A 26,033-nucleotide genomic window follows, 5' to 3' on the forward strand; every position below is an offset into this window, starting at 1 on the left:
TTGATCTGCATTGTGTTCTTTCCATTCCACTGTCTGTTAGCTGATCTCCTTTTGTCCTCCTTCTTTTGTCCTTCTGAGAACTCTATTCTTCTGAGGTAATGTGCTTCTCCTGCAGGGACATCCTGGGGGGACTGACCAATACTGTCATCTCATTGGCTCACTGGGATGCCTGGGGGTGGTGCCTAGGATGAGATTACAGGTCTCCCTCTTTCTCTCTTTCTCTCTCTCTCTCTCTCTCGCTCTAATGAAAGGAGGTTTGAACGGCCGTGACGTCACCACCCACCACCGATCCCAAAAATCACTCTCTCCCCCTCCCTCTCTGTCGTTCTTCCTCCGTCCCTCCCGCTCCCCTCCGTCTCTCTCTATCTTCACTGCTTACGGAAGGACTGCAGCCTGGATGGGCTCATGTGACATTTAAATACCCTGGCATCTTCGACTGGGCATGCTCCGTTGCATCACTCGGTCGCTCCCCCCCCTCCTCGTCTTCCCCTCATTCCTCCTTTATCCATCTTTTCCTGAGGAGACGATGCCTATTATTGTCCTGTATCCCTGCTCAGTCCCGCTGGTGCCTGTAGCTACCGGGGCCGTTGTCTCTCACTGTTTCTCTCTGTTTCTCTCTCTCTCTCTCTGCTGGTTCTCTGACTGACCGAGAACTGTCTTTCTCCCCTGTTATTGTGAGGACGTGGAGGGATAGATAGACAGTGTGTTCTGCCTGGTCACACTCTCTCTTCCCGTCTCCTGCTGTCTAAACGGGCTGACCGACCGCCTGCTGCTCTCTGCTCTCTCCTGGGATGGATGGATGTACACTATTCTAGCCTGACCGTCTGACACCCTCACTGACTGACTACAAAGGAGGAAGGAGGAGGGGCACACTGAACACATCAGCAGGTGGCTGGTAAGGGACACGCAGATTCATAATATCTATGTGTGTGTGTGTGTGTATGTGTGTGTGTGTGTGTGTGTGTGTGCACGCACCAGTGCATTTGCAACATGTCTTGGTTTTACGTGAACAAGCTAGTGAGAGGGAGCGCTAGTGAGTGTGTGTGGTTGTCCATTCCACTGTTATCTATGTGTATTTGTTTTAATGCCTACTGTGTATTGCTTTGTGTTGATGTCGATGGTCATAGACTGTGTCTATATTCCAGCACACAGTTTTTTCTCTCTCTCATATTACAGAGACAGGGTTGGTTCAGAGGGATAGAGGTTGGCTAGGGGTTGAAGAAATGGTTGTGGTTGGGTGTGGGGGATCAGATGTGGCTGGCACCAGTAGCCAGGTTGTTGGTGCCAGTTTTGATGCCCCACTGCAGATGGGCATAGTCTGTCAGTCAGGGACCCCAGCGGTGCCACCACCTCTTCTCACACACACACACGCACACACACACACGCACACACACACACACGCTCTGCATATACATTCACACATACAAAATACTTGCTATAACACTCCAGCCATGCATGTTGATGGGTGATGTTTGGCAGTGCTCTGCTGCATGTTAAACGCCTCATGGCAGGACTAAGCCCGTCCAATCCAATCCCAGACAAGCCCGGCAGAGCCGATCTGAGCCAAAGCAGGGGGGGATGAGGTGGACTTTGATTCAGAGGATAAGCGTTATTGACTTCAACAGGCGCCTGTCCTGTGTGTGTGTGTGAGAGTGTGAGTGTATGTGTGTTTGTGTGCGTGTGTGTTTGTGTGCGTGTGTGTGTGTGTGTGTGTGCGTGTGTGTGTGTGCGCGTGGCTCTAGGTGTCTGATTAACATTGCCATTAATACACCCTGACAGTGATGGAGGAATTAGACTGACCCTTTAATGCCCTTAGCGTTAGGGTATTGTAGTGTGTGTGTGTGTGTGTTTTTTTTGTTTCAGTGAGACTCTGGCAGTTGCTGGCAGTTGAGGTGCTTCTGATTTAGGCATTAAACTGGATTTGTGACGCTTCTCTAAGAACTCGTGTGGATGGACACATACACACAAACACACATGCACGTTCCCACGCGCGCACACACACAAACACATCCTGTCTGTTGGCAGGTCACACTGTGCTCCGATGGTGATTGTTAGCTCTCTGCCAGGGGTGCGGCCTGAAATTATCCCCAGAATAGAGCCGTATTTGCGAATGACGTCCCTCTTCTCTGTTCCAAGCACCTCTGCTGACAACACTGCTGTCTGTTTGGCTGTTATCTCACTGTGTCTCTGTCTCTGTCTGCCTCTCTCTCTTTCTCTCTTTCTCTATCTTACCTTACTCTCTTTCCCTCTCTCTCCCCTCACTCTCTCTTTCCCTCCATCTCTTCCGCTGGTTGCTGTGTGTTGATTGGTTTCTGGAAGGTAAATAGAACTGTTGTCCTGCATTTCCATGGCTGTTTTCCTATGATGACTGCAAGATGTCGTTTGTAGTGGTTTTGCTGAGCTGTGAGTGTGTGTGTGTGTGTTTCTGCAGGGAGTGGGGTTATTGCTGCAGTGCTTACTGCACCCTCTCCGGCAGAGGGTGTGATCAGGAATTTAAGCACGTCTCAGTGCACACACACACACACACACACACACACACACACACACACACACACACACACACACACACACACACACACACACACACTGGGTGGAGTGAATACAGTAGTTCTCTGCAGAGGACTGCTACAGAACTACAACAACAACTGCATCTACAGTGAGGGAAAAAAGTATTTGATCCCATGCTAATTTTATACGTTTGCCCACTGACAAAGAAATGATCAGTCTATAATTTTAATGGTAGCTTTATTTGAACAGTGAGAGACAGAATAACAACAAACAAATCCAGAAAAATGCATGTAAAAAATGTTATAAATTGATTTGCATTTTAATGAGAGAAATAAGTATATGACCCCTCTGCAAAACATGACTTAGTACTTGGTTGCAAAACCCTTGTTGGCAATCACAGAGGTCAGACGTTTCTTGTAGTTGGCCATCAGGTTTGCACACATCTCAGGAGGGATTTTGTCCCACTCCTCTTTGCAGATCTTCTCCAAGTCATTAACGTTTCCATGTTTGACGTTTGACGTTTCCATGTTTGACGGTGGGGATGGTGTTCTTGGGGTCATAGGCAGCATTCCTCCTCCTCCAAACACGGCGAGTTGAGTTGATGCCAAAGAGCTCCATTTTGGTCTCATCTGAACACAACACTTTCACCCAGTTGTCCTCTGAATCATTCAGATGTTCATTGGCAAACTTCAGACAGGCATGTATATGTGCTTTCTTGAACAGGGGGACCTTGCGGGTGCTGCAGGATTTCAGTCCTTCATGGTGTAGTGTGTTACCAATTGTTTTCTTGGTGACTATGGTTCCAGCTGCCTTGCGATCATTGATAAGATCCTCCCGTGTAGTTCTGTGCTGATTCCTCACCGTTTTCATGAGCATTGCAACTCCATGAGGTGAGATCTTGCATGGAGCCCCAGGCCGAGGGAGATTGGCAGTTCTTTTGTGTTTCTTCCATTTGCGAATAATCGCACCAACTGTTGTCACCTTCTCACCAAGCTGCTTGGCAATGGTCTTGTAGCCCATTCCAGCCCTGTGTAGGTCTACAATCTTGTCCCTGACATCCTTGGAGAGCTCTTTGGTCTTGGCCATGGTGGAGAGTTTGGAAGCTGATCGATTGATTGATTTTGTGGACAGGTGTCTTTTATACAGGTAACAAGCTAAGATTAGGAGCACTCCCTTTAAGAGTGTGCTCCTAATCTCAGCTCGTTACCTGTATAAAAGACACCTGGGAGCCAGAAATCTTTCTGATTGAGAGGGGGTCAAACACTTATTTCCCTCATTAAATTGCAAATCATTTTATAACATTTTTGACATGCGTTTTTCTGGATGTTTTTGTTGTTATTCTGTCTCTCTGTTCAAATAAACCTAGCATTAAAATTATAGACTGATCATTTCTTTGTCAGTGGGCAAACGTACAAAATCAGCAGGGGATTAAATACTTTTTTCCCTCACTGTATCTATCTCCCTCCCTCCCTTCGTTTCAACCTCTGATCTTATCTCAATCATTACCGAGTCGTAGAAATGGGTTTGCAGGTTACAATGACATCTCCTCGGCTTATCAACGACATTACTGAGAGGGATGTGGGCTATGTGTTTGAGAACGGAGCGAATGTACACGGATTGTACAAAACATTAAGAACACCTTAATAATATTGAGTTGCACCCTAAACATTTGCCCTCAGAACAGCCTCAATTCATTGGAACATGGACAGGAAACTGTTGAGCGTGAGAAAACCCAGCAGTGTTGCAGTTTTTGACACACTCAAACCGGTGCGCCTGGCACCTACTACCATAATGAAATTTATTTAGATAGCCCTACTTACATCAGCTGATATCACAAAGTGCTGTACAGAAACCCAGCCTAAAACCCCAAACAGCAAGCAATGCAGGTGTAGAAGCACGGTGGCTAGGAAAAACTCCCTAGAAAGGCCAAAACCTAGGAAGAAACCTAGAGAGGAACCAGGCTATGAGGGGTGGCCAGTCCCCTTCTGGCTGTGCCGGGTGGAGATTATAACAGCACATGGCCTAGATGTTCAAATGTTCATAAATGACCAGCATTGTCAAATAATAATAATCATAGTAGTTGTCGAGGGTGCAACAAGTCAGTAACACAAGAGTAAGTGTCAGTTGGCTTTTTCATAGCCGATCTTTGAGAGTATCTCTACCGCTCTTGCTGTTTCTAGAGAGTTGAAAACAGCAGGTCTGGGACAGGTAGCACGTCCGGTGAATAGGTCAGGGTTCCAGCAGGTCTGGGACAACAGGTCTGGGACAGGTACCCTGTTCAAAGGCACTTAAATATTTATCTTGCCCATTCACCCTCTGAATGGCACTCATACACAATCCATGTCTCAATTGTCTCAAGGCTTAAAAATACTTATTTAACTGGTCTCCTCCCTTTCCTCTACACTGATTGAAGTGAATTTATCAGGTGACATCAATAAGGGATCATAGCTTTCAACTGGATTCACCTGATCAGTCTATTTCACGGAAAGAGCAGGTGTTCCTAATGTTTTTTACACTCAGTTTATATACTGAACAAAAATAAAAGGCAACATGCATTATGAGGAAATCAGTCAATTGAAATCAATTCATTTGGCCTTACTCTATGGATTTCACATGACTGGGAGTACAGATATGCCTCTGTTGGTCAAAGATACTTAAAAAAAGGGTTAGGGGTCATGGATCAGAAAACCAGTCAGTATCTGGTGTGACCAACATTTGCCTCATGCAGCGCGACATCTCCTTCACATAAAGTTGATCAGGATGTTTATTGTGGCCTGTGGAATGTTGTCCCACTCCTCTTCAATGGCTGTGTGAATTTGCTGGATATTGGCGGGAACTGGAACACGCTGTTGTACACGTCGATCCAGAGCCTCTCGAACATGCTCAATGGGTGACATGTCAGGTGAGTATGCAGGCCATGGGAGAACTGGGACGTTTTCAGTTTCCAGGAATTGTGTACAGATCCTTGTGACATGGGGCTGTGCATTATCATGGTGAAACATGAGGTGATGGTGGCAGATGAATGGCATGACAATGGGCCCCGAGATCTCGTAACAGTATCTCTGAGCATTCAAATTGCTATTGATAAAATACAATTGTGTTCTTTGTCTGTAGTTTATGCCTGCCCATAACATAACCCCACCGCCACCATGGCACTCTGTTCACAAAGTTGATATCAGCAAACCGCTCGCCCACACAACGCCATACACACTGTCTGTCATCTGCCCGGCACAGTGTAATCCGGGATTCATCCGTGAAGAGCACACTTCTTCAGTGTGCCAGTGGCCATTGATGGTGAGCATTTGCCAGACAAAGTCGGTTACGTCGCCAAACTGCAGTCAGAACAAGACCCTGGTGAGGACGACGAGCACACAGATGAGCTTCCCTGAGCCGATTTCTGACAGTTTGTGCAGAAATTCATCGCTTCTGCAAACCCACAGTTTCATCATTTGTCATGGTGGCTGGTCTCGAACAAACCCGCAGGTGAAGAAGCCAGATGTGGAGGTCCTGGGCTGGCGTACTTGCAGTCAGCTTGTCAATTGTACGATTCCTCAAAACTTGAGACATCTGTGGCATTGTGTTGTGTGACAAAACTGCCAATTTTAGAGTGGCCTTTTATTGTCCCCGGCAAAAGGTGCACCTGTGTAATGATCATGCTCCTTAATCAGCTTCATGATATGCCACACCTGCCACACATGGATGGATTATCTTGGAAAAAAAGAAATGCTCGCTAACAGGGATGTAAACAAATTTGTGCACACAATTTGAGAGAAATGTGCTTTTTGTGCGTATGAAAAATGTATGGTATGTTTTATTTCAGCTCCTGAAACATGGGACCAACACTTTACATGTTGCATTTTATTTTTTTTCAGTGTATATATATACAAAAGTATGTGGTTACCCCTTAAAATTAGTGGATTATTTCAGCCATACCCGTTGCTGACAGGTGTACGAAATCGAGCACACAGCCATGCAATCTCCATGTAGAACCATTGGCAGTAGAATGGCCTTACTGAAGAGCTCAGTGACTTTCAACGTGGCATCGTCCTAGGATGCCACCTTTCCAACAAGTCAGTTCGTCAAATTTCTGCCCTGCTAGAGCTGCCCCAGTCAACTATAAGTGATGTTATTGTGAAGTGGAAACGTCTAGGAGCAACAACGGCTCAGCAGCGAAGTGGTAGGCCACACAAGCTCACAAAATGGGATCGCCAAGTGCTGAAGCGCATAGTGCGTAAAAGCGTCAGCACAAGAACTGTTTGTCACGAGCTTCATGAAATGGGTTTCTACAGCAGAGCAGCCGCACACAAGCCTAAAATCACCATGCACAATGCCAAGTGTTGGCTAGAGTGGTGTAAAGCTCACCGCCATTGGACTCTGGAGCAGTGGCAATGCGTTCACTGGAGTGATGAATCACGCTTCACCATCTGGTAGTCCAATGGAAAAATCTGGGTTTGGAGGGAAATCTTAACACTACAGCATACAATGACATTCTAGACGATTCTGTGCTTCCAACTTTGTGACAATAGTTTGGGGAAGGCCCTTTCCAGTTTCAGCATGAAAATGCCCCCGTGCGAGGTTCACACAGAAGTGGTTTGTCGAGATTGGTGTGGAAGATCTTGACTGGCCTGCACAGAGCTCTGACCTCAACCCCATCAAACACCTTTGGGATGAATTGGAACACTGACTGCGAGCCAGGCCTAATCGCCCTACATCAGTGACCAACCTCACTAATGCTCTTGTGGCTGAATGGAAGCAAATCCCCACAGCAATGTTCCAACATCTAGTGGAAAGCCTTCCCAGACGAGTGGAGGCTGTTACAGCAGCAAAGGGGGGACCAACTCCGTATTAACGCCTATGATTTTGGAATGAATATTTTTAGGTCGTGTAGTATGTATATATATATACATATACAGTTGAAGTCGGAAGTTTACATACACTTAGGTTGGAGTCATTAAAACTCATTTTTCAACCACTCCACAAGTTTCTTGTTAACAAACTATAGTTTTGGCAAGTCGGTTAGGTGTATGTAAACTTCCGACTTCAACTGTATATAATCCTGACATTTAATCCTAGTAGAAATTCCCTGTCTTAGGTCAGTTAGGATCACCATTGTATTTAAAGAATATGATATGTCAGCATAATAGTAGAGAAAATGATTTATTTCAGCTTTTATTTCTTTCATCACATTTCCAGTGGGTCAGAAGTTTACATACATTCAATTAGTATTTGGTAGCATTGCCTTTAAATTGTTTAACTTTGGTCAAACGTTTCGGGTGGCCTTCCACAAGCTTCCCACAATAAGTTGGGTGAATTTTGGCCCATTCCTCCTGAATGGGCCTCCTTGCTCGCACATGCTTTTTCAGTTTTGCCCACACATTTTCTATAGGATTGAGGTCAGGGCTTTGTGATGGCCACTCTAATACCTTGACTTTGTTGTCCTTAAGCCATTTTGCCACAACTTTGTAAGTATGCTTGGTGTCATTGTCCATTTGGCAGACCCATTTGCGACCAAGCTTTAACTTCCTGACTGATGTCTTGAGATGTTGCTTCAATATATCCACATAATTTTTCTCCTTCATGATGCCATCTATTTTGTGAAGTGCACCAGTCCCTCCTGCAGCAAAGCACCCCCACAACATGATGCTGCCACCCCTGTGCTTCACAGTTGGGATGGTGTTCTTCAGCTTGCAAGCCTCCCCCTTTTTCCTCCAAACATAACAATGGTCATTATGGCCAAACAGTTCTATTTTTGTTTCATCAGCCCAGAGGACATTTCTCCAAAAAGGACAAACTTTGTCCCCATGTGCAGTTGCAAACCGTAGTCTGGCTTTTTTTATGGCGGTTTTGGAGCAGTGGCTTCTTCCTTGCTGAGCGGCCTTTCAGGTTATGTCGATATAGGACTCGTTTTACTGTGGATATCAATATTTTTCCTCCAGCATCTTCACAAGGTCCTTTGCTGTTGTTCTGGGATTGATTTGCACTTTTCGCACAATCTCTAGGAGACAGAACGCGTCTCCTTCCTGAGCGGTGTGATGGCTGTGTGGTTCCATGGTGTTTATACTTGCGTACTATTGTTTGTACAGATGAACATGGTACCTTCAGGCATTTGAAAATTTCTCCCAAGGATGAACCAGACCTGTGGAGGTGTACAATTTTTTTTCTGAGGTCTTGGCTGATTACTTTTGATTTTCCCACGATGTCAAGCAAAGAGGCACTGAGTTTGAAGGTAGGACTTGAAATACATCCACAGGTATTTTCCAATTGACTCAAATTATGTAAATTAGCCTGTCAGAAGCTTCTAAAGCCATGACATCATTTTCTGGAATGTTCAATCTGTTTATAGGCACAGTCAACTTAGTGTATGGAAACTTCTGACCCACTGGAATTGTGATACAGTGAATTATAAGTGAAATAATCTGTCTGTAAACAATTTTTTGAAAAATGACTTGTGTCATGCCCAAAGTAGATGTCCTAACCGACTTGCCAAAACTATGGCTTGTTAACAAGACATTTGTGGAGTGGTTGAAATACGAGTTTTAATGTCTCCAACCGAAGTGTATTTAAACTTCCGACTTCAACTGTATATATTTTTCCGTAATATAGTGGAGTGTTGATGCGTAAAGGGGATGGTGATTAGGTGATGACACACATAGTATGTTCACACACTATCCCCGATGTCACCCTTATCAGTCAGAGGGGCGCGCACATGCTCAGTGAGGGCCGTTGATGTCAAGCACTATCTTAACGAGTTTAGCTGTTGGTTTAGTTTGAATCTTGACATTTCTATGTAATGGACACCTGTCATTTTGTTATCTAGTGTATTCAGATGAACTGGGTTGTGCACAACTGTGTGTGGGTCTCTCTCTCTCTCTCTCTCTCTCTCTCTCTCTCTGTGTGGGTATGTCTCTCTCTCTCTCTCTCTCTCTCTCTCTCTCTGTGTCTGTCTGTGGGTGTGGCTGTGTGTGTTATCCTTTACTGTACTTATCTGTCAGCGCCCCTCCACTCTAATGTCATTAGTGTGTGTGTGGGTGTGTGTTTGTGTGAGAGATATATGTAATGTAATTAAGGATAGTGAACAAGGCTTCATTCATAGACATACTACCCATAGACAGTCTTCCGAGATCTGTACGTCTCTATGTGTGTGTGTTACATGTGAATGTCATTTCTCTGATGGATACCGGGCAGTGAGGATTAAAAGGTTAAGCCGCTCATCCTTCACCTTTCCCTGAAACCCCCAGGTGTTACCATAGCAACCCCTCAAGTAAGTGAAGCCAGGCAACCCCTCCATTCTGGGAGAGGAAGGGAGGACAAAGGAGAGAGTGAAGAGAGAGAGGGGGAAAGCGAAAGAGAGGGGAGAAGAGGAGGAAAGTGTCCTGACAGAGGGAATGGGGGACGGTGTGCGAGGGGCAAAGATAAAAATGAGAAAGGAAGATATCCCAAGTAGGGGGAAGATAGATAAAGAGTTAGATGGAGAAAGAATAGGGATAGAAGGACAGTTTCCATACAGCGGGGAGATAAAGGAAGAGAGAGAGAGAGAGGGAGGGAGGGATTGATAATGCTCTGCGCAATCACTTTGTTCACCCTTTCCTCTGTCCTTGACTTGCACCTTGTTTAAGCTCCCCTCCCCCATACATTCTGTTGATAGAAATGGGACCCTCTCAATGCACTGTTTGTGTGTGTGTGTGTGTCTTTGTTGGTACTGTATGTGTATCCATCTCTTTGTCTGCTCTGCTCCTCCTCCCATGTGGCATGTGTGTGTGTGTGTGTGTGTGTCTGTGTTATTCATTCTGGGACAGACTGCATGCTCTGTGGGTGATACTGTGGGTGATACTGTGTGTGTGTGTGTGTGTGTGTGTGTGTGTGCGTGCGTGCGTGCGTGCATGCGTGCGTGCGTGCGTGTGTGTGAGAGAGAGAGAGAGAGAGATGGGCTGTGCCGGGACAGCAACATGCCCTCCCAGTCTTACTTCAGAATCCGACGTTGGTACATAAACTTTTCGAAGGATAAGTGAATAATTAATTCAGAATAATTAGGGTAAGGGTTAAGGTTTGGAATAGAGTTAAAACAAAAACAACTCCACTGTTAAGTTTAGGCATTAATTCCAAATGGTTAAGGTAAGAGTTAAGGTTTGGGATAGGGTTAAAACAACAACATTTAGATGAATGCGGAACTCGTAGGAACAATTTGTTACATTCCCTAAAAACAAACCTAGAAGTGGTCGCTCAACAGAAAAGGGAACTAACAAAGGATTCACGTTGACAACCAAACCAAAACAGAAGACGGTTTCAAATGTGTTCTGAAAGACACCCATGGGGTAGCCCACTGAAAGTTGGGTCCTAAAAGACACCTATCATGGATATCCACTAGATTTGCCTCGGAAAAGGGAAACTAAAGGAAAAAACCTAGACAAACTTGGGATAGGGAGTTACAAAGAATATGGACCAAACTACATGCACTCAGAGCTGGAGCTCACGGTATACGCCCATCCCCCATCCCAGTCCACAACGGCTTAGCAAACCACAAGCTTCATCATGGTAAAAGCACTCACCGTTGCCCCTAGTGGCCAGTTTCTGAGTCATCTCCCGACGTCCTGGGTACCTGGATGGACGTCGAATTTCGCCGTGGTGGAGCAGGTGGTATATCAGGTGGTGTAGCAGGTGGTATATCAGGTGGTGTATCAGGTGGTGTATCAGGTGGTGTATCAGGTGGTGTATCAGGTGGTGTATCAGGTGGTGTATCAGGTGGTGTATCAGGTGGTGTATCAGGTGGTGTAGCAGGTGGTGTAGCAGGTGGTATATCAGGTGGTGTATCAGGTGGTGTATCACGTGGTGTATCAGGTGGTGTATCAGGTGGTGTATCAGGTGGTGTAGCAGGTGGTGTAGCAGGTGGTATATCAGGTGGTGTAGCAGGTGGTATATCAGGTGGTGTATCAGGTGGTGTATCAGGTGGTGTATCAGGTGGTGTATCAGGTGGTGTATCAGGTGGTATATCAGGTGGTGTAGCAGGTGGTGTATCAGGTGGTGTAGCAGGTGGTGTAGCAGGTGGTGTATCAGGTGGTGTAGCAGATGGTGTAGCAGGTGGTGTATCCTGCCAAGAGCCAGGCAGGCTGGATACAGAGTGTGTGTGTGTTTGCGTATGTGCCTCTCGCTCCTTCCTCTCTCGCTCTCAGGCAGCAGTTGAAGGATATCCACCTCTAAAATAGGATTACAGTAAGATACCACCTTGACTTCCTTCCTTCATCTGCACTGGTATGGGAGAACTGAAAGCACATTAACAATACACAACCACTGTTTCGACAAACACCTCTTCTATATAGATGATGGAGAGGAGATGAAGAGTGTGTGTGTGTGTGCGCGCACTTGCCTATATGCTTGCGTGCATGTGTGTGTGTGAGGGCTGTGAGATGACAGTTGAGATATGATTTCTGACTGCAGACTCGTTACAGAAGGCAATCTGCTGGGAAACAGCGGGAGGTCACACGCGCACACGCACACGCACACACAGTCTCTCTCTCTCTCTCTCTCTCTCTCTCTCTCTCTCTCTCTCTCTCTCTCTCTCACTCTCACTCTCTCTCTCTCTCTCTCTGTTTGCTCTGTAATTGATTCTGCCCCAGAGCAGGGAGCTGGTTAGGAGTTAGGAGACAGGGAGGCATTGACAAGCGCGCCCCCTCTAAGTCTTTGGGTGGCGAGCGCCCATACAAACGCTCTTATATTTCACCAGCCTTCTTAAACCCCAAGCTAATTTGCATCGACACAGCAGTTTAATGACAGTAGCCGTTTATACTGTGTCATTTCTGAGGAGGGTTTAAAAGCCACATCAGCGGGTGCTGAGGTTCACAGCTCAGTATAATCCTCCCAAAGCCCCTGACTCTAGCAGATATGTTCATCATGGGGGCCGGATGTGCTCCTTTCTGCTGCATTGGAAAAGTATCATCCCTTTGATGTGGAAGACGTATTCTACTTAGATCAGCATTCGACGCTCAATCTGCCCCAACACATACATATACATACACACACACACACACACACACACACACACACACACACACACACACACACACACACACACACACACACACACACACACACACACACACACACACACACACACACACACACACACACTATTAGTCTTGTCGTTAGCTTGTCCGATCCGTCACCTGGCTCGACCCAGAAAGCCCCATAGAGTCCCAGTCAGTAGACTCCCCAGAGTTCAGACTCCCTTGTCTCTTGTCCCTGAGGTGTCCTGGGTTATCCTGAGGCTTCATGGTTAATCTAATCAGAGCTAGTCCTGGACAGACTTGAGGTAAGACATGGTCAGATGTAGTATAGGCACCATGCCCTGTCCCTCTCTCCTCTCTCACTACTTCTCTACCTCTTATCCCTGTTTCTCTCTCCCTCCATCTGACTCTTTTTCATCCTACCCCTCTGTCCCCTGCTATCTTCCTTTTCCCCTCAATGGATCCCCCCTCTACCTCTCCCTTACCCTCCATCTCTCCCCCCTCCCTCTTTCCTGTCTAAGGCCTCATTAATAGTCATTTCTCTCTCTGCTCCTCCCCTGCATGTAGATGACAGTCTGCCACAGCATCACTCTGGACCAGGTCTAAGCCCAGTCAGAAAGCCCCAATGTCTGGCCTCGTCTCAATGTACTGTTCTGTACCATAGATGGATTCTTTTTGTCTCACACTGTATTCACTGTTATGTTAAGTATATCAATTCACACTTTATTCATTGCTGTATAAGAGGAGTAGTATTTACGTGTTTATAATGAGTGTTGGTCTAAATAGTCTCAAGTCTTTAATTTGATGACGGGACATAACAAGACACTTCTACTGTACCATTAGTGGCCATTTTGAGTCAGCAAAGACTCACCACTAGGGACCTGGGGTTGAGTAAGGCTTGATTGGTTAGTTAAACGTTGAGATAGGCTAGATTCGTTAGTTAAACGTTGAGATAGGCTAGATTGGTTAGTTAAACGTTGAGTTATGCTTGATTAGTTAGTTAAACGTTGAGATAGGCTAGATTCGTTAGTGAAACGTTGAGTTAGGTTAGATTGGACACTCATGCATACCCCACAAGACATGCCACCAGAGGTCTCTTCACAGACCCCAAGTCCAGAACATTCTATGGGAGGCGCACAGTACTACATAGAGCCATGACTATATGGAACTCTATTCCACATCGAGTAACTGATGCAAGCAGTAAAATTAGATTTTTAAAAATGATAAAAGTACACCTTATGGAACAGCGGGGAGAGAAAGGGATGGGGACTGTGAAGCAACACAAACATAAGCACAGACACATGTATACACACACATGATAACATACTCACTATACACACACGTACACATGGATTTTGTGTTGTAGATATGTGGTAAGGGAGTAGGGGCCTGAGGGCACACAGTGTGTAGTGAAATCTGTTGTGAATGTATTGTAAGGTTTTTAAATTGTATAACTGCCTTAATTTTGCTGGACCCAGGAAGAGTAGAATAGTAGAATCCATAATAAATACAAATATAAATTGGTTAGTGAAACATTGAGTTAGGCTTGATCGGTTAGTTAAACGTTGAGTTATGCTTGATTAGTTAGTTAAACATTGAGTTAGGCTTGATCGGTTAATTAAACATTGAGTTAGGCTTGATTGGTTAGTTAAACGTTGAGTTATGCTTGATTGGTTAGTTAAACGTTTGTAATGCCAATAATTGAGCAGACAATATAAATATGAACATGCACACCTAGGTATGAACCTAAATATGAACACACACAGCTGGGTGTGTGAGGAAGTGGGACAGAATTGGAGAAAAGAAAGCTCAGAACTCGGTTATGTCCATGTGAGATGCCCCTTGACCTAAAGGAGGTTTCCTAAACCCGAGATATAATTAAGACTACAACTATCCATTAACACTGCCCTGCCCTGCCCTGCCCTGCCCTGCCCTGCCCTGCCCTGCCCTGCCCTGCCCTGCCCTGCCCTGCCCTGCCCTGCCCTGCCCTGCCCTGCATTACCCTGCCCTGCCCTGCCCTGCATTACCCTGCCCTGCATTACCCTGCCCTGCCCTACCCTGCCCTGCCCTGCCCTGCATTACCCTGCCCTGCATTACCCTGCCCTGCCCTGCACCGCCTGCTGCCATACTGTCCATAATCTCCAGCAGCATAAAATAATCCCTGTGTTGTTATTCTCTCTATCTCTGGAGTTATGACCCACATCACAGACATAATACACAGACCTAATATTACTCCCCTCCACCATTAACCTGAGCAGAAAGCACACAGGAAATATAAACTCCTGCTTTATAATCTCAACCCTGCATCTTACTGAGGGGACAGTAGGGGCGGATTGGTGGATGGATGTCTTCCTTTCCTCTCAAAACCACATCTAATTGTTCTCCACTGTTTCTACATGCCTATATTACGTCAATATCTGCTTTTTACTTTCCACTGTGTGCGTGTGCGTGTGTGTGTGCGCGCGTGTGTGTGTGTGTGTGTGCGTGTGCGTGCATGCGTGCGACTACATAGAATCCTAATCTGTTTTGTGAATGTAGCTGTCGCACTCTGTTTTGTATCCTTGGGCCGCCGTCTACATGTCCCAGCTCTGTCCCTGAATAACATGTTTTGAAGGAGAAAATAAGCGAGGGAGAGAAAAGGAGTGCAGGAAGAGAAGATATAACAGCCTGGTGTGTGCGGCTGACTCATAGCGGATGTGCCAGTTCGCACATCATGTCCTAACACATTGATAACACATCCACAACACCCTCACAACGCACTCAGACCACACATACAGTAGCCTACACAATTATTAATTCAGGCAAATGCCAGATGGGCTGATCCATTTTTTGCTCAGTGGGCCTGTCTAACTTAAGTATTTAGTCTTAAATGATCATTATCTGGCTAATAATGGGTCCTCAAGGGGGGAAAAAACGGACCGGTGTGGGGGCCTCAAGGAAAGAATATGGTTGTGTTAGAAATGCCAGGGCTGATTTCTGGTCCCTGTCCTATCCTGGGGGACAGAAACAATTGTAGGTGCAATGGCGACCCGTCATTCAGGGCAGGTGGGGCAGAGCCACATACAAACATGGTCTCTTTTTTGCTATTCCTTGAGATAGGCAGCTCCAAAATGCAGGTGTTTCAGCCTAGCTAAGTGCTTTCTGTGGTGGTGGGGCTAGCCAGCAGGAAATACAGAGCGTTGCGCCTGATTGGCTCAGTTTTCTGTCATGATTGGCTCAGTTTTCTGTCACTCATGACTGTACGTCATCACCAAATCTACGGTTAGAGCTCGAAAATGTTAGCCCCTTGGGTTCTGCCATAGAGTTATATTAGAATTGCCCATCCAAGAAGGCTCAAGGTCATTGGCCACAGATATAATGACATCAAATCACGTTATATTTACAGTAGCTTTGATTGGACTCAACATCTTACTTCAAAGTCTTCGCTAGCAGTCATTATGAGTTGTCATCAAGTCGACAATCTACTGGCAAATCCTTTTTAATCCTTGTCATATGAAGAGAAATAATGAAGAGGAATTATAGATAATCGGTGCTCATCGGCCATTGTACATAAAGATTACACAACAAGTTGGAAATGGCAAATTCAACAATGAGTTGTTTGGAAGGAATCAATGGATAACTGCAAGCGTTAGCATGCTATTCAATGGAGTGGCTGTGTATTTTTTTCCCCCGAGTTCCCACCATAAATCCAGGGAGAATGCCAGAATTTGATCACAAAGTTTGATGAGAAACTTTGCCAACAAAGGACCGCTGCGCCGTGCCACTTTCACAAGTTGAGTCCAAAAATGTCCTGTATGCTTCTACATAAATGATGTATTATGCAAGGGAGAAATGTACACTGTACAGTAGCTAAGAAAGTAATACTAAGTGTATGTTGTGTAGTAAGCTGTTAGTAGCCCATGTGCCTCACTCTAATAATTTGGTTTATTTTCACCAACGCAGTATTGTAAACACATCGTTCGTGGCCCGGTGTGTGTGTCACGACTTCCGCCGAAGTCGGTCCCTCTTCTTGTTCGGGCGGCGTTCGGTGGTCGACGTCACCGGCCTTCTAGCCATCGCTGATCCACCTTTCATTTTCCATTTGTTTTGTCTTGTCTTCCCTCACACCTGGTTTCAATTCCATCAATTACATGTCGTGTATTTAACCCTCTGTTCCCCACATGTCCGGTATTGTTGATTGTAAGAGTTTGTGCACGTTATGTCTGGCGTGCGAAGAGTTTCGTCCCATTGTACTTATTTATTGTTTTTGTTCACTGTGATTTTTATTATTAAACTGCACCGTTGTAACACAGTCTTTGCTCTCCTGCGCCTGACTTCTCTGCCGCCAGTACGCACGCATTACAGAATACACATTACAGTGTGCTTGTTTGGCTACTTTATTTGTACAGCTTTGACAGTGCTACTGATAGTAGTGGTGGTGCTTGGCTTGCACATGGAAATTTATATTCATTCTCTAATTGAATTGTGTTATTTGACGGGTCAAATTAAAGGCTTATTTCATGTGTCAAATAGTGTTACATGACGTGTATCTTTTTGGACACACAAAGACCCAAACGGAGTTTAATGTGCCTCACCCTAATAATTTTTTCCACCTCTTAATTTCGCCTACTGTTCTAACTTGGTGTTGCACAAATAGCCTAGAACCTGTTTTAAAGAAATGTACTCATTGAATATTGTAATAGCTTTCGTTGTCTGTTTATACGCCCCGTTTATTTCTCCTACGGTTCTAACGTGTACAGAGAGAGCACTGTAAGAACGGCCCGTGTTCGGAATTCTGTCGCTGTACATTTCAAAAGTGCTGAACAAATAGTTATATTGACTACGTCCATCGTCGCTTGCTCATTAATGTCTTAATTGAAATGATGGATTGCCTCTTATCCGCTTGTCATCGTCCCCTTATGCCATAGTTTGTACATCTTAATTGTCAGTTGAAACCACATTTGTTTAAGCAAGTCAGCCATATCAGCTGTGATTTTATGTGTAGTGGCTTTGCTGGCAGGCATCCCACTTTTATTTTGCCCCACCAAGATTTACATGCTAAAATCGCCACTGTGTAGTTGGCAGGCGTAGTAGATTCCTTTTGAAGAATGGATTGAGAGACAGCGGAAGAGAGAGACAGAATATTTACGAGTATTAGAGGGAAGCAAAATAGATGAGTAAATATGAGAGTGAGAGAGAGAGAGAAAGAGAGAGAAAGAGAAAGAGAAATGAGTGTTCCATCTGCAAAGTCAGTCTAAATCTCTCTGTGATGACCTCATCTATTCATCCAGCTAGAAACACTTCTAAAGACCTCCCCTAACACACAGCCTTTGACTGATAAAACACAATACCCCCCCCCCCCCCTTTCATATGGACTAATCCTAATACCCAAGATCTACATAGACACAACTCAAACCACAAGACCCAGAGAGGGGTGGGAGGATTACCGCGACAAGAAAGATATGAGAATAGGGCAGTACTCCTGTTCTCTCCCTTTCTGTCTCTCTCTCGCATTATCTCCAACTCTGACTCTTTCTAACGACCTCTCTTTACCTCTTTTCTCCATCTCCATCTCCCTCTCTCTACTCTCCCTGTATTCTCGCTTTCTTCCAACTTTCTCTCTGTTCTTCTTCCTATCTCTCTCTTTGCCTGAGATCATTCATTTTAATCCAAGATGCCATGGTTGGCCATGTGGAAAAGAAGGTACAGTATGAACGATATGGTCAAGGGGACAGTGAACCCAAATCTGCTCCTTGAAGACCACTATTTTAGGTCTGTGTATGTTCAGATGTGAATCGGGCCACTAGTGGCAGTAGTAGCCTACCCTTCATTCCTTCCCTGTGCTAGAAGTCTATAGCCTTATGGGTCGTGTGTTAGTGCTCTCTCTCTCTCTCTCTCTCTCTCTCTCTCTCTCTCTCTCTCTCTCTCTCTCTCTCTCTCTCTCTCTCTTTCTCTCTCTCTCTCGCTCTCTATTTTTCTCTCTCTCTCTCTCTCTCTCTCTCCCAATTTCAATTCTCTTTATTGGCATGTCATAACAATGTACATCTTGCCAAAGCTTATTTTGGATATTTACAATATCAAAAATAAATACAAATGAGAATCAAAATTGTCAACGGGACAACAGTAACAACAATAACCAAGGGTCAAAATAACCATACAATAAGCATACAGTAGAGTACATGTGCAGGTTGATTGGTCTGTCAGACACTGTCCCTCAACTTATGGCAGGCAGCGATGTAGTGAGCTGCCAACCCACAGCTCTCTGCATCCTCTCCCAACAGGACGTGTAGCCTATCCTCATCAGAGAGGTCTTTGAAACCTTGAATAAGGGTTTCAAATTTGGGAAAATTACACTCTTTAATTGTTTTATATTTTTTACATTTTGTCAGGAAATGCAGCTCCGTCGCAGGTTCTGCTGTTGTGCAGTGGTTGCACAGCCTTTCCTCTACAGGCAGCCAGGTTTTCCTGTGTCTATCCTTCTCAATGGCAAGGCTGTGCTCACTGAGCCTGTACTTTGTCAAGGTTTTTCTAAGGTTTTGATCAGTAACAATGGTCAAATATTTACCCACGGTGTACTGTCGATTTTGGGCCAGATAGCACTGCATTTTGCTTTGTGTTTGTGCTTGTGTTCCCCAATAAGCAATGTAGTTTTGTTTTGACTGTGTTGTAATTTGGTTTATTCTGATTGATTGGATGTTCTGGTCCTGAGGCTTCAGTGTGTTATTAGAACAGGTTTGTGAACTCAGCCCCAGGACCAGCTGGATGAGGGGACTATTTTCTTTGCTCAGCTCTTGGCATTGCAGGGCTTGGTAATCATATGAGAGGGGGTCACTGTATTTTAGATGTTTCCAAAACTTAATTGCTCTTTTTTGAGTTTTTATTATTAGTGGATATTGGCCTTATTCTGCCCTGCATGCATTGTTTGTAGTTTTCCTCTGGACATGTAGGAGAATCTTACAGAACTCTGCATGCAGGGTTTCAATGGGGTGTTTGTCCCATTTGATGAAATCTTGTTTTGCAAGTGGACCCCACACCTCGCTGCCTTAAAGTGTAATTGGTTCAATGACATATTCAATTCGTTTTAGTCTAATTTTAATAGGTATTTCAATTTGAATTTGCTTTTTAATGGTGTAGAATGCCCTGCGGCCTTTCTCTCTCAGTTCATTCACTGCCTCATTAAGGTGTCCAGTTGAGCTTATTTTTAAACCTAAGTAATTGTAGTGTGTACAGTACTCTATATATTTTGTACCAATTGAGAACGTTGGTCTAATTCCCTGAGATCTGGATCTTCTCTGGAAAATCATTATTTTAGTATTTTTGGGGTTTACTGCCAGGGCCCAGGTCTTGCAGTACTGCTCTAGCAGGTCCAGGCTCTGCTGTAGGCCATGTGTTGTGGGTGACAGCAGGCATAGGTCATCTGCGAAGAGTAGGCATTTAACTTCTGAATTGTGGAGACTAACACCAGGGGCTGAGGATTTTTCTAGAATAGTGGCCAATTCGTTGATGTAAATATTGAAATGTGCAGGGCTCATATTGCAACCCTGACGAAGGCCCCACCACTGGTTAAATAATTCTGTTCTTTTCTGGCCAATTTTAATGCTGCACGTATTGCCAGTATACATTGATTTAATTATGTCATATGTTTTACCCCCTACACCACTTTCAATAACTTTGTAGAACAGTCCTGTATGCCAAATAGAATCAAATGCTTTTTGTAAGTCGATAAAGCAAGCGTATATTTTGATATTATTTTGGTGGACATGTTTATCTATCAGGGTGTGTAGGGTTGTCACGTCCTGACCATAGTAAGTTGTTATTTTCTATGGTAGAGTAGGTCAGGGCGTGACAGGGGGGTTTTCTAGTTTAGTTTTTCTATGTTGTTATGTTCTAGTTTTGTATTTCTATGTTGGGTCGTTCTAGTTTTGTATTTCTATGTTGGGCTGTGTTTGGGATGATCTCCAATTAGAGGCAGCTGGTCATCGTTGTCTCTAATTGGAGGTCATATTTAAGTTTGTGTTTGTCCCACCTGGGTTTGTGGGAGATTAATTTTGAGTTGTGTATGTTTCACCGCTGCGTCACGGTTTGTTGTTTTTTTGTCATTCAGTTTATTTAAGTGCATAGTTTCACAGTATAAATAAAATGTGGAACGACACACACGCTGCACTTTGGTCCGCTTCTCCTTTCGACAAACATGACAAGGGTGTAAATATGATCAGTTGTGCGATGTTTTGGTATAAATCCAATTTCGCTTTTACTCAAGAACATTGTGCTTATAAAGGAAGTTTAGAACTCTTACATTTATAATATTACAGAAAACCTTCCCCAGGTTACTGTTCACACAAATGCCTCTGTAATTGTTAGGGTCACATTTGTCTCCGTTCTTAAAGATTGGGGTTATGAGTCCTTGATTCCAGATGTCAGGGAAATAACCTACACTCAGGATCAAATTAAACAGTTTTAATATAGCCAATTGAAATTTTGAACTAGTAAGTTTGAGCATCTCATTTAGGATGCCATCAGGTCTGCATGCTTTTTTAAATTTGAGAGCCTGAAGTTTCTTATAGAGCTCCTGGTCAGTAATTGGGGAGTCCAATGGATTTTGATTTGCCTTTATAGCTTTTTCTAATCCATTCAACTTCTCATGAATTTGGCGTTGTTCTGCGTTTGTGTCAATTTGAACGGTGTTGTAGAGTGTTTTAAAATGGGTTGTCCATATGTCACCATTTTGTATCGCTAATTCCTCTTCTTTCGATACTTTTTTTTTTTTTCAATTTTGCCAGAAGTTGTTTGTGTTTATGGACTCCTCAATTAGTGTCAGCTGCTTTCTGTTGTACTGTGCTTTTTTGGTTCTGAGTGTACGTTTATAGAGTTTTAAAGTCTCACTGAAGGCGTTATTCACCAATATCTGGGACTCTGTGCTTTTGGTTGGATAGTGTTCTAAGTTTTTTCCGTATAATTTTTCAATCTGCATCAAACCAGTTGTCATCTGTGATCTTTTTTGTTTTGTTTTTTGTCAATTTCAATTTCCTCACCAGAATGTAAAATGTTTAGTTCTCCCAAACTTAGCTCCAAGTTGAGAAAACTTCAGACAACTTAAAATGACGTGTTTGCTCATCTTCTCATATTCAACTCAAAATTATTATTTTAGACATAGTGGCGAAACAGGAATATCGGTATGCTGTGAACCAAGAGATTGTGAGTTCAAATCCCAGTTGAGGACATGTTGAATAATAATTACTGCATAAATGAACATGCACAATGTAATCATGCATGTCAACGTGTCAATTATGTACGTTGAAAACATTGTACGTTGAAAGCACTGTTTGTGTGTATGCAATTACTCCCTTCTTTAGATGCCCAACATTGTGTCATGAATGTGTCAGGATGGCCGCCCCGTGTTCAGTTGTTAGTGCCGGGGACATGATGTATGAACTCGCACATCCTCTATGAGTCAGCCGCACACACCAGGATATTATATCTTCTCTTCTCTTCCTGCACTCCTTTTCTCTCCCTCGCTTTCTTTTCTCCTTGAAAACATGTTTTTCAGGGACAGAGCTGGGACATGTAGACGAAGGCCCTTGCATAACAAGCGGTGTGACAGCTACACACACACACACACACACACACACACACACACACACACACACACACACACACACACACGCAGTCAGTGGAAAGTTGAAAGCAGATATTGATTTAATATAGGCATGTAGAAACAGTGGAGATCAGTAGATGTGGGTTTCGAGAGGAATGGAAGGCATCCATCGGGCCTGGAGAGAAGGTGTGGCAACTAAGGTATGGCTAGAAGTGTTAGCTAAGGTGTGGTTGTCTACCTCTGTGGTAAACACAGATACACATTGCTCTAATAACTAATATTAAGGGCGGGATGAACCGGTGTGGCGACACCCACCCACGCTTCATCCCTGAAGCAAGCAGGTGCGAGCTCTGAGTGTCTTCAAGTTGGGACATGCTATGGCTTATGCCTCACAGAAGTCAAAGCCAAATGCTAACATTGTACTGCTAACAGACAGGTACATTTAACGTTAATGCAAACGGCCACTAATGCTAGAAGCTAACGCTAATAGCTTTTGTTAGCAATGTGGGTACTATCGCTAGTCTGGACTGGTTGCAGCTGATTCATTACACCTGAAGCCAGGAAGAGATCCATCTTTATTGAACAGGGACACTTCGCTTCCTGTCTGAAACATGACAGGACAGGACAGGACAGGACAGATCACTCCTAAAGGTATGAGAAGAGAGGGGGGAGAGGAAGGTGGAGAGGCTTGATGGGAGGAGGGAGTTAGTTCTGCTGTCTCGGTCAGAGATTTCAACAAATACTGTAGAGCTTCCAATGATTCTCGGAGAGCCTGTCAAAGACGGATGTTGCACTCACATCAGCCTATCTGCTTTATAACTCATCGGAAGTAAAGATGGAGGAGATGGAGAGTGAGAAAGGTGGAAACGAGAGCGTTAGCTAAGAGAGAGCGGTGAGATAAGTTGAGATGGAACCACTGAGATACCAGACAACAGAAGACGAGTTGGCTGTTTTATGTTGTTCCCCTCACTAAATCCAGATGTGTCTGCCATAGATTGAACTGACAAGGCGTGTGCGCGCGTACGTGTGTGTGTGTTAGTCAATATTTGTGTGTGTGTGTGTATGCGTGTGTGTTATGAGATGAGAAACGGGCTGAATTAGCGAGTCTGCAGTACAGCATGTGTCTTTGTTCTCCCTCTGTCTACTACCTCTCAATATCTCCATTCCATCGTTCTCCTCCCTCTTTACTCCTAAGTCTCCGTCGCTCAGTCTCTGAGTGTTTGTGTGTGGTATACTGTATAGTGTCACAGGCCGGCTCATAGCCTGTGGCAAAAATGAGGGGACATGAACAACAGGTATAGGCCAATCAAAAGGTTCTTTATTGTAAACCAAAAAACGATTAACTTTAAACAAAGAAAAAGGAATGAGGTGTGGAAATGTCATAAGGTAGGGTGTATGTAGGGTGCATGGATGCATGAATCTGTGTGTGTGAACATGACTGAGTGGAAACAAAGTAAACCTACAAAGGAACAAACAAAACAGGATCATACCTGGAGGAGCAGGGAGAGAGAGAGAAGAGGTGGTTTGTGAAGCAGTTTTAAATACCCCGAGCCCAGGTGGCTCCAATCACGCCAGCTCCAATCACTAACGACCCTCCTCTGCTTGCAGGAGGAACCGCCCCTGCACTGCAGAGGAGGGGCCGTGACAATAGTGATATCTAGTGTATAGTGTGTGTCTGTGAGCGTACAGTGTGTGATTCCATGTGTGTGTGAGAGAGTGATGGTTCAGATTACAGCCCAGTTAGATAGCAATCTTACTGAGGCACCTGCCCTCTCTCCACACACACACACACACACACACACACACACACACACACACACACACACACCACATTGCCTGTCCCGTTTGTCTCAGTCTCTCGCTCTGTCCCATCCCCCTCTCCACCCATATGCCACACGGCTAACACTTGCATAACAGATCTCTCTCCATCTTCTCCTTTCTCTCATGTCCACCCATTCATTCACTTATCTATTCTCTCCATTCTCCCTGCTACTCCGCCATGACTGACACACAATGGCTGACACGGATGCAGAATGGAGAGGGGGAATGTAGGCTACTGGAGAGCCTGAATGAGGAAATAGACACGCGCCTGCAGCAGAGAGTAGAGAGCTGAGGGCCGAGGGGACACTCTTTCGCTCCATCTCCTCTATAAGATCCTCTTGGCTCGGTTCTCCCATGCTCCTCTTCTCTTACCGGTTAGGCCAGAAATGTAGCATTCACATCTCTGTATTCCTTTCATGTGAAATCTGGGGTAAGTAAATAAGAAAGCGTGTCTATTATATGATGGATTGGAAAGGCATTGCAACTACTCAGCCTTGAATTGGGCTTAGAAGGCATCCAAGTAATTGGCCATGATTGCATGGAACTCCCATCTCAGATTGCATGGAACTCCCTTCCATCTCAGACTCCCTTCCATCTCATATTGCTCACGTGAACAGCAAACTTGGTTTCAAAAACCAGATAAAGCAACATCTCACAGCCGAACGCCTGATACAGGTATGCAGGCTATTTGTGACGTTTTAAATGTATGTAGTTCTGTCCTTGATGTTCTGGATTATTATTTTATTCCGATTTTTCAGGGGGTGCCACAGCACCCTCAATCAATCAATCAAATGTATTTATAAAGTCCTTTTTACATCAGCCGATGTTACAAAGTGCTGTACAGTAACCCAGCCTAAAACCCAAAATAGCAAGCAATGCAGATATAGAAGCACGGTGGCTAGGAAAAACTCCCTAGAAAGGCAAGGCTCTGAGGGGTGGCCAGTCCTCTTCTGGCTGTGCCAGGTGGAGATTATAACAGAACATGGCCAAGATGTTCAAACGTTCATAGATGACCAGCAGGGACAGATAATAATAATCACAGTGGTTGTAGAGGGTGCAACAGGTCAGCACCTCAGGAGTAATTGTGAGTTGGCTTTTCATAGCTGATCATTCAGAGTTAGAGACAGCAGGTGCGGTAGAGAGAGAGACCAAAACAGCAGGTCCGGGACAAGGTAGCACATCCAGTGAACAGGTCAGGGTTCCATAGCCACAGGCAGAACAGTTGAAACTGGAGCAGCAGCATTACCAGGTGGACTGGGGACAGCAAGGAGTCATCAGGCCAGGTAGTCCTGAGGCATGGTCCTAGGGCTCAGGTCCTCCGAGAGAAGAGAGAGAGAAAGAGAGAGAGAAAGAGAGAACGAGAGAGAGAAGGAGAAAGAGAAAGATAAATAAAATAAAAAAGAGAGCGTATTAGAGGGAGCATACTTAAATTCACACAGGACACCGGATAAGACAGGAGAAATACTTCAGATATAACAGACTAACCCTAGCCCACTGACACATTACCTATTGCAGCAAATACTGGAGGCTGAGACAGGAGGGGTCTGGAGACACTGAGACAAGGCCAAGTATAGCCCATGAAGATCTCCCCCACGGCACAAACCCGAGGGGGGCGCCAACCCAGACAGGAAGATCATGTCAGTGTACTGCAGTAAGCCAGTGACCCAGCCCCTGTAATAGGGTTAGAGGCAGAGAATCCCAGTGGGGAACCGGACAGGCAGAGACAGTAAGGGCGGTTCGTCGCTCCAGTGCCTTTCTGTTCACCTTCACACCCCTGGGCCAGACTACACTCAATCATAGGACCTACTGAAGAGATGAGTCTTCAATAAAGACTTAAAGGTCGAGACCAAGTCTGCGTCTCTCACATGGATAGGCAGACTATTCCATAAAAATGGAGCTGTATAGGAGAAAGCCCTGCCTCCAGCTGTTTGCTTAGAAATTATAGAGTAGAGCATTGCAGTAGTCTAATCTACTGTAGAAGTGACAAAAGCATGGATACATTTTTCAGCATAATTTTGGCCAGAATGTCTCTGATTTTTATGATTTTTTATGTTATGAAGATGGAAAAAAGCTGTCCTTGAAATATTCTTGATATGTTCATCAAAAGAGAGATCAGGGTCCAGAGTAACACC

General features: G+C 44.7%; 1 protein-coding gene across 1 annotated transcript in view; it reads left to right on the top strand.

Annotated features, from left to right (window-relative positions):
* The first annotated feature begins 540 nt into the window (after positions 1–540).
* Positions 541–26,033, top strand: part of LOC115208127 (pleckstrin homology domain-containing family A member 6) — a 160,460-nt gene continuing 134,967 nt past the window's right edge. Inside the window, exon 1 of the mRNA XM_029775948.1 lies at positions 541–895. The gene's annotated coding sequence lies outside the window, so the exon portion shown is untranslated. The remainder of the gene's footprint in view (positions 896–26,033) is intronic.

The sequence above is a fragment of the Salmo trutta genome, chromosome 14 (assembly GCF_901001165.1).
Source record: "Salmo trutta chromosome 14, fSalTru1.1, whole genome shotgun sequence".
In the NCBI taxonomy this organism is placed as follows: Eukaryota; Metazoa; Chordata; class Actinopteri; order Salmoniformes; family Salmonidae; genus Salmo; species Salmo trutta.